A 9,935-nucleotide genomic window follows, 5' to 3' on the forward strand; every position below is an offset into this window, starting at 1 on the left:
AAAAAAAAAGGACTTTTGACAGCAGCTCAGCTCAATGGAGAAGGAAGCCCCCTTTTTTTTTTGCCTGCGGGGCGTTTCTTGGCATAACACAAAGTTTCTCAAGTCCAAAATGCAATGCTCAGAAATGCGCACAGCAAAACAGGCAGGATGCTCATAGGAAGAGCCACAGGGGGGTCAGCCCCCAAACTCTGCCTCGTGCACCTAGAAAAACAGGTGGGAGGGGTGTCGATTGTACCATTGTAGAGCCACCATCTTCACAACCTGCAGATGCCCTTGAAAGCAGATTCTCTTGCGGAACTTGGTGACAGCAAGAACAATTAGCCAGTGAAGGTCTTTAAGGAGAGATTGGTCAGTCCTTTGTCCAGAGAGATACAGGATTGGGAAAGGATCTTGGAGGAGCCCCTGTGTGTCAAGTATTCCTACTTGACACACAGGGGCTCCTCCAAGATCCTTCTGTTATCCTGTATTCAGACAGCCAGGAAAGCATGATCCAGCTGATGGGTGGCAGCACATGATGTCATGCTGAGTTTTGCTTTCAAATGGGATGGAAACGTTCAATTAAATTGTATTTGTATTAATTTTTGTGATAATTTGGGGAAAGCAAGGACACAAAGCAAGTTAAGGGCATGGCAATTCCTTTGGTCCTTGTGCAATGTTGCCGTCTTCTGATTCCCTTTAAAAAAAAAAAATCTGGTATCCAAGTTGACTCTCCCTTCACCAGCCCAGTTCACCCTTCCTTGCGCTGTTTTCTTGACCGAAGAAAAGGAGAACGAATAACCTAAGGATCAGTTTGCCAGATGGGATGTTGTTAAGTGAATTATTGCAGCGGTTAAAATAGTAGCATGGTTGTTAAGTGAATCTGGATTCCCCATTGACGTGGCTTGTCAGAAGGTTGCAAAAGGGGATCGTAAATATGAACCATTTGCCAAGCCTCTGAATTTTGAACCGGATTTCGATCACGTGACCAGTGGTCGTAAGTGTGAAAAACAGTCACAAGTCACTTTTTCAGTGCTGTTGCAACTTTGAACTGTTGTAAGTCGAGGACTACCTGTATGCCTCCTGCCCTTCTATCACAAAGTGATCATTTTAATCTTTTTCCTAACCTCTTCATCCCTATTTAATCCCCAAGATCATCATCTTTCAGAAAAAAGTCCATATATGGTTCCCAATCTTTTCAGAAAAATCTTATCTTTTTTTTTTTCTGATTAAATCGCTCAGCTTTCTACATTTCTGCAAGTTCAGTTAGTTTTGTCTCTTAACTGTGTTTCATTGTATTTCAATGTATTTCTTTGCTTTTCCAATGTTTTGGCATACAATAATCTTACCACAGTTACCGTACAGAGCAGGGGTTCCCAACCTGGGGTGCTCACCCCCTGGGGGTGCGAGACGATATTCCAGGGGGTGCGAGAAAAGTCCAGGTAAATAATAGGATATTGGCTATATGTTGGCATTTTTATTTATTATTTATTTCAGGGGGTGCAAGGTTTGAGTGAAATTTCTTTAGGGGTGCGGGGCGAAAAAAAGGTTGGGAACCACTGGTATAGAGTATTAACTTTCCATATTTCTTTTCTAATTCTATGCCCATGAAACCCAGGAGGGATAATTCTGTTAAAAGCTACCAATTGTTGTGGACTGAAGGTTAAAAAAAAGGCAACCGCTCCCAGAATCAATCCGTGCCGTTTTCTCAGGGACAAGGTCGAAGGGCGCCTGTCTCTGACCTCTTCCAGAAGGCTTATTAATTATGCCCTGAAGAGGAAATACTTTCCTTTAGCCCAGGGAGCTTGTCAAATTCATGTGTTTTCAGAACACTGTATGGCAACTAGTCAACAACAAAGGAGGCTAAAAACAGCTCAGAATAAATAGAAGCTAAATAAGCAACATTCCTGGAAGGAGCAGCCGGGGTTTGAGTGAATTAATGAGGGAGGAGAACTTCTCTGGCACAAGAGGGCCTCCTTGCCCGCGTTTCCTGGGTCGGCGAAAGCCCTGGAGACAGCCGCTGTCCGGCCAACAAAGGCCGGTCAGGGAAGGCGGTTGGAGCTGATTCTCTGGCCAGGCTCATCAGGCAGTGCAGGAGGACCAAGAAAAACCCACCTCCTTTTCTCATTTTATGCTGGCCCATTTCTGAAACGTGCTTAGAGCTCGAAGCATTGTTAAGACCATTCCAGGGTCTCCGTTTCTGTTGCTCCGCTCTTGGGGGAGGAGGTTTCGAAGTGTTTCTAGCAGGACTTCCAGATTCTGGAACAGCTTTGTTCCCTAGGCCAGTGGCCCCCAACCTTTTTTGTCCCACAGCCTGGTACCGGCATCACAAAATGATCCACAGACCGGTACCAGCATCAGCACGCATGACTAAGGCAAGGCTAGCCGAGCGACAAGCCAGCCAGCCGTCCCCCGCTTCTCCCCGCCACCTTCAACTCCTCCTTTGTACCTTTGTCGATGGGCTTTTCAGGCTCTTTCTTAATCTCCTCCTAATGCGAGACTCCACCGCCATCGGGATGGCTCTTCGTTCGAAGCCGCCCCCCCTCGACGAAACTAAGGCGCAAGGATTCAGCACCCAAACGCTGCTTTCCAACCGAAGACCGACAAGCTCACCCGGAAGCACTTTCTCAAGCACCATCAAAACAAGATGGCGGCACCCACTTTGCGGCCCGGTAAAAAATGCTCCACGGACTGGTACTGGTCCAGGGCCCGGTGGTTGGGGACCACTGCCCTAGGCCATCCGCCTGGTAAACTCGCAAGGTTCATTTCTCTCGCCATGCGCATGGATACATCCGAACTGGACTGTGTCGTTTCTCTGTGTCCTATAATATAGTATTGATTTTGTATTTATTTATTTAGTCATGTTTCTTGGAGGTGGTGGAGGCCCTTGGAGAGCTGCATGCCATGAAATTTCATTTTAATGTATGCCAATCAGTGTCCATTCCAAGTGACCGTAAGGTTCTTCGAAGTCTCTAAATGGAGCAAAAGTCCGAGGGTGAGAAAGGATGAAGCCAAAGGGCACCAAACATGTTTCAAAGGCCAGAAAGCCTTACGCAGCTCACTGAAGAATAGAACCCAGCACATGAAACCGTTTGGCCCCGAGACGGACCTGGGAGCTGACCTGGGCCAGGGCAGCCAGTCCTCTTGGATGGCCTTGAGGACAGGTGCAGAAGGCCACATGTCCACTCCTTCAGGTCAGTGACAGTTCTTGTATTGAGTTTCTTTCTTTCCTTCTCGTTTTGTGTAGAGCAGAACTGCCTCTCGGTAGCACAAGGGCTCCTCCCACTCTTCCTTCTTCTGGCCCGGCTGGAGAGTTGACGGGACACACAGCTGTGGAGCATGGACGGAGGACGTCACCCAGGAGGGCGGCCACCGAAGCCAACTTGTGCAAGGCATCCTGCCCAGCGTGGCGAGTATGAGATGGGTGAACTTCATAAAATGATAAAAACAAATGCGTATGTCGTTACTTACTGGCCTATTTAAAGTATTTTATTTGGAGTCAGAGATGCAGCGTTCTTAGGTGGAAAGAGCTTTTGCTTGTAATGTCACCGGAACAAGCAGGGAGCCATTTCTGGGAGGCAGAAATGAATGGCGTTGCCAGCTATTAATCACCCATTCACCACCCATCCATCCATCCATTGTGCCCTCTTTTCTGTGCTGTGTGTCGTCTCCCCCCCTGGCACTCCCGTCTGCTTGGCAAGAGTGTGCTTGGGTTGACTGAGGGCCAAGCCTTCGATCCTCGGCTACTTCGCGGGGAAGAAAAGCCCCTTCAGCGCTGAGTCAGGGCTTAGCAGGCACTTTAATAGTTTTTAAAACTCTCACGAGTGCCAAAATAGAACAAGGGATGGATATCTCTCTAGCATATACAAAGTGGCTGATTCAAAATCCAGTAAAAACACGATTTCATTACTAGTTTTCTTTTCCTAAACTGGCTAGTTTTCCTCCGGGACTTGAGCGTGGGAAAACTAGCCAGCTCTGGAAAACAACAGTAAAAAAATTCTGCGCCTCCGATATGCTGGGTTGGTGATTGCTTTCTTGGTGGTGACAATCATCTTCCACTTCTTATACATTGCCAGAGTTTGCAGCAATCCAACCAGCACACAAGTAAATAATTCAGCAGGATTCATTTACAGAAGAAACTTGTTTATATACAATAATATAAAACATGATGCATGTATACAATACCCATGCAGCTCTTGCAACGTAATAGCAAGCACAAGGAGCAGAAGCCAGAACCACCAGAACTCAGAAATCACAGAAGCTCTATATTTATACATACCAGTTACCCTAAGCCAGGCCCAGGCTCTGAGCTGTCTGACATGGCTCACAACAAGGTGCTGTTTCTTAGTCACCAAACAGTTCCCATTGGCTGACTTGTTGTTATGGCTATCCCAGCTCATAATCTCTTATATACTGACCTACATGTCCCTGTTAAATCTTAGATTTGGTCTAGTGTGGAAGGCACCAGACTGGAGAGCAGGAGACGGAGTTTCCACCTTAGCCACGAAAGCTGGCTGGATGGCCTTGGGACAGTCCCTCTCTCTCAGCCCAGCCCACCTTACAAGGTGGTTTTTGTGGGGAAAATACCATGTTTCTCACAAAATAAGGCCGGGCCTTATTTTTTTTTTTGAGCCCCGAAAAAATGGCTAGGATGTCTTTTCGGGGGTGAATTAATTTCTCCCTCCCGCCCCCGTGCACCAGCGCCGTCTCCAACAACAGCGTCTGAGTTGCTCCCGCTTTTCCCCCGTCCCTGTAACAACAGGAAAAAAAAACATTTTGAGGTACCTGGGAGCGCCGTGCGCTCCAATAACAGCAGCAGCAACGGCGGGAACGGTGGAAGTTACGGAGGCGGCTCCCCCACCCGAGAAGCGGCTAAAACGCTTCACGGTTCCCGCCGCTGCTGCCGCTGTTATTGGAGACGGCGCTGGTGAGAGAGGGACAGTTGCAGCTCGGCCTGGGCACTTGGAATGCAGGAACGGGCTGCGCACCGGGACTTTTGCAAACTTGCAGAGCCCGAGGCTGGAGCACCAAGGGTAGCAGCAGCAGAGACGCTTGCTTGGCTCTTCTCATGCCCACCCAGCCGCTCGGGATTAAACCAAAACGCAGCGCACGGCGCTCCCAGGTACCTCAAAATGTTTTTTTTCCCTGGACTTCCGGTTTGTCGGCTTCGCGGCGGCAGGGATTTGGCGGTTGCGCGATCCCTGCCGCGCTAGCCGTTTTGGGGCTCCGACCCAGCCGGTGCGGGCTAGGCTGCCTGCAGGGGCAGCTGAAGTAGGGGGATCCGGAGAAGGGTTTGGGGGTGCTGCAGACTCCCTCCCTGGCCGGCAGAACTCCCTTTTCCCAGGACGGTGCAGCGGGAACCGTAATGGCCGCCACAAAGAAGCTGGCAGCCGGGTAAGAATGCGCAGGAGGAAGTGGAGAAAGTGCTTGAGAGGAGAAAGTTTTTCTTGGCTCCTAGGACTCTAAGACATATTTAATAAAATTCCTGAAAAGTATGATTCTCTGAATAATACCTGCCAGAAGAGGAAAAAGCGGCTGCTTGAAGGTGCTGAAAGGATAGCTTTCCCTCTTTTCCCACGGAATAAATAACTGGATATTAAGAAACCTATTTTTTAGGTGGAAATTGGTTTTAAGCGATGAGTGGGAAGAGAGAGGATTAAGAAGAAAATATTTGTATGCTAAGATTTGTTGGAGCAGATGCCTTAAGGATTTGAAGACTAGAATATATTGTAATAAGATTTTAAACAGATTTGGACTTTCTTTCTCTTTGATTGATATTACCCCATTACCCGTGGAAGCTACGGAGGCCTGAGAAGTGGCTGAAACACTGCTAGATATCCACACTGACGCCACCCGCCTGCTGACCCGGGTAAGGGAGGGGTAAGGGAGCCCTCTGTGTTCCACCATGATCGGCTGTTAGGAGCGGCTGATGGTGAGGCGTAGCTTCCCACGGGGGACTCCTAATGGCAAGTTCCTCCCCGCCTTCCCCCCCACCCCAATTTCGCATGTTTTAAACTAGGCCTAAATTTGGGGGGAGGGGCTTAATTTCATTTTATGCCTAGAAAACATGCTGGGTCTTCCTATTGGGGGGCCCGTATTGTTGGAGAAACACGGTAGGAGGAAAGAGGGTTGGATATGTATACCACCTTGAGCCATTTGTAAAAATAATAATAAAGGTAGAATACCAATGAATAAATTAAACATTCCTCTTGCACCCACAACAGAGGAATAGAATACAGGACACCTGGCTCAACAGCAGTAACTGTGAGAAGGATCTTGGAGTCTTAGTGGGCACTCACTTAACTATGAGCCACTGCCGGCCATGTGTTGCAGCAGCCGAAAATGTTGCCAGCAGAGTCCTGTATCAACAGAGGGATAGAATCAAGATCATGTGTAAAGTTTTAGTTAGTACCCCTTTATAATGCCCTGGTAATGCCCTGGAATATGGTATCAAGTTTTGGTTGCCACAATATAAAAAAATATGTTGAGGCTAGAAAAAGTGCAGAGAAGAGCAACAAAGATGATTTGGGGACTGGGAGCTAAAACATATGAAGGAGGGTTGCAGGAATTGGACATGGCTAGTGGAGTGAAGAGAAGGGCCAGGGGAGACGTAACACCGCAGCGATTGTCCAGTACCTGAGGAGCTTCACAGAGAAGAGGAGGACAACCTAATCTCTGAAGCACCTGAGGGCAGGACGAGAAGCAACAAATGGAAATTATTCAAGAAGAGACACAACTTAGAATTTAGGAGAAATTTCCTGACAGCGAGAACAATTAAGCAGAGGAGGAATGTCTTGTCTCCAGAAATCGTGGGTGCTCCAACCCTGGAGGTCTTTAAGAAGCGGTTGAGGGTTGGAGCAGGCGGCCTCCGAGATCCCTTTCAACTCTGGTATTCTGTGGGAGGGCTTTGCTTCCCTTTCCATCACAGTCGATTAGAACGACGTTTCTCAGCCTTGGCAGCTTTTAAGACGTGTGGGCTTTAATTCCCAGAACTCCCCAGCCAGCCCTGCTGGTTGCATGGTTGCACGCATAGCTGCAACACTTTTGCATGCTGGCTGGAGAAGTCTGGGAATTAAAGTCCACACGGCTTACAAGCTGCCAAGGTTGAGGGAGACGGCTGTATTTTATTTCTGTAAAAATATGTCAATGCATTCTTTGCTGAGGGATTCGATTACAGGGAGCATGCAAAGAATTGAGGCTGTGGAGTCTGTTCACTCCTTCGAGAGCTTTGGCAGTCTGAACTCGAGGAATTCACACACACACACACCCCAGAAGCATCTTCCTCTGTTGCCCTTGCGGGGTCACCTGAGTCACCCACCAGGGTTGAGGCAAAGGCCGCCTGCCCTCATCACAGCTGTGCTGGCACAACGGTGGGCAGCCTTAAAGATACTTGGCGCTTCCCTAAGTGCTCTCCATCAATCCTGGAGCTGGCAGAAAGTCACATTGGCATGAAATGTGGTGCCTCCCTTGCCAGCCCCTGCCTTTCCCTGGGCCTCACAGTCACTATTGCCCCCTCCTCCCCCCCACCTTGGTCCTTGCAGGCCAAGCTAAGCAAAGGGTTTGGGTTGAATCCTCCAGCTTTATTTCCCCTGCCCTGCCCTAAAGGGCACCAACTGGTAGGAAGCCATCCCCCCCAGTCCAAACCAGATGCTGGAGGGAGAGGAGGCTGGTGGCTGGGAGCTTCTGCAGCCCATTTTTTCCCTGATAAATAAAACCCGAGGAAGCAGAAGGGTCCTTGGGCATCAGGTGGCATGTAAATTCAGGATCATAAAGGGAGCATAAATGCTTGAGGGTGCCATTTAAGTGCTGTTTTTACAGCTCTGCACCCACAGAAACAAATGAAGCTTCTTAAGGATTCCACGGATAACCTCAAGTGCCTCGTGGGGGGAGGGGGCCATGGAGCAGCCCAATCAGGCCATTTAGGGCCTCATTATCTGCCCATCTCTGCTCCCCCCCCCTCGGCTTGGCACTCCCTCCCTCCAAGATGGCAGAACAGGCTGCAGCCAGCAGGGCTGAGACTTTTGCCTTCCCAGCTCAGAAGAGATGCTGCGGTCACCGGCTCCTCCTCCTCCTCCTCCTCCTCCTCCTCCTGGAGAGCCAGGAGCCAGGCCTAACCGTTGAGGACCCCCACCAGCCAACTCAGGAGACGGTGCAGCCCTTGGCCTGGGAGCATTTCCACCAGAAGGCATCGCTTGGAAGGACCTGGCTGGCAGTCCACAGCCCAGCCCAGGGGCCTCTCTCTGGCAGTCCTGCCTCTCTGGGCCGGCCGAGGCCCATTGTTCCCTGGGACACACACGTGCTCATTGTTTTCCCAGCTTGGGACAAAACAGCCAGTTCTGTGCGGCCAAAGGCTTCCTGCTGCCTCTCGTTTCTTGTACGTACCGCTCACTTCACCAGCTCCTCTCTCAGCATCTCAGTCCTGGACTGCTTGCTTCCTCCAGCCTGTGTCCCAAAGTTGTCTTGTCCGAGCAGAGCCATATATACCCCCCAAAGGTCTGCTAAAGCCCAGTGCCACATGTAGGCCATTGAAGGAGGCACTTCTCATGCGCAGACCCAGCTTTGTCCAGTCCCAGGTCCCTGGAACCTGTGCACAGAAGCAGCCAACTTCTCAAAGCCCCTGGCATCCCTAAGGTCTCTTGTGGCCTGCCCTTTCCACGTGCCCCCTCATAGGAGGGGCTGCTTACTGCTTCTTGAAGGCAGGAACAGTTGAGGTGCCCTCCTCCCACTCTCAACCCATTGCACATGCTCTCCACGTGTTGAAGCTCTGGCCAAAGAGCTTCCCACCTTAAGCCCCCTCAACCTCTCCTCAAGCGTCCCTGGAGGCTTTCAAGAAGAGACTGGACTGCCCTTTGTCGGAAATGGTGTAGGGTCTCCTGCTTGGGTGGGAGGGGGGGGTTGGACTAGATGACCTCCAAGGTCCCTTCCAACTCTGTCAATCTGTAATCTGCAGTGCTTCCTTTGGGTGTAGTGACAGACCCAGCTCAGATTCACAAGGGTTAGGGTGGCAGTGCCTGGTGCCTTCTTCCCTTCCAGGGGCTGGTCACACCCATTGCATCCTGGAAGCACCAGTTGGCCCATGACTAGAGTTTAGCGCTGGTCCTCCCTGAGCCCCTGCAGTCTCCCAAGGGCCAGTGTGCCTGTAGCAAAGACCAGCGGATCAACTCTCCTGCCTGAAACGGGCATCTTCAGGGGCCAATGGAGGTGTCACAATGGAGGGAGGGATGGACAGACAGACAGAGGGAAGGAGGGAAAGTTTGCAGGGGGTCCCAGCAAGCCAACCTTTGGGGAAACCTTTTGGCACCCTTAATTTCACAAATGGGCGCACTTTCCCGTCCGATTCTGCATGATGCAATTTGTGTGTGTTCCCACTGTCTAAAACTGAACAAGGGAGAAAATGAAAAAGCAAGCGAGGGATTGTTGCTTCCCAGCCTGATCCTCCCAATGCCCCCTCTTTGGGTCCCTTCTTTCTGATTTCGGAGCTCTTTGGGTCAGAAATGTAGGAATCCAAATTTAGCAAGACTTTGAAAAGCTTTTCACCAACACAACTGGCCAAACTTCCCCTTGAAATCCTGTTTGCAGGTCCGGCATTTCCTCGCCACGGAGACCCGCTCAAGTCTGGATTGCTGCAGCAAATTTGGGGTTAAAAAAAAATGGACAAATAGAGAAGGAGCAATAAGATGAACATGCAGGAGGATTATGGCGACTCCTTCTTAGCACAAGGGGGAAAGGGGCTTGTTAAAACCAAGGTGGAAATGGATACATCAGTAACCCCCCCCCCCGAAATTCCCTCCCCTGCCTGATCTCCAGTGAGGTCCTGACAAGCCGAGAGTGACAGTGACGAGAGGGAGTTTTGGCACCCATCAAATATTCCCCTTCCACTAAGGGAAACTCCCACCACAGCAGGAGAGTTTAACTGAGAAGGAACGTGGCCTCTTCTTGGAGGCCAAAGTGCGGCATTG

The sequence above is a fragment of the Notechis scutatus genome, chromosome 13 (assembly GCF_049901735.1).
Source record: "Notechis scutatus isolate UNSWTSFEM ecotype Mainland chromosome 13, rNotScu1.2, whole genome shotgun sequence".
Lineage (NCBI taxonomy): Eukaryota > Metazoa > Chordata > Lepidosauria > Squamata > Elapidae > Notechis > Notechis scutatus.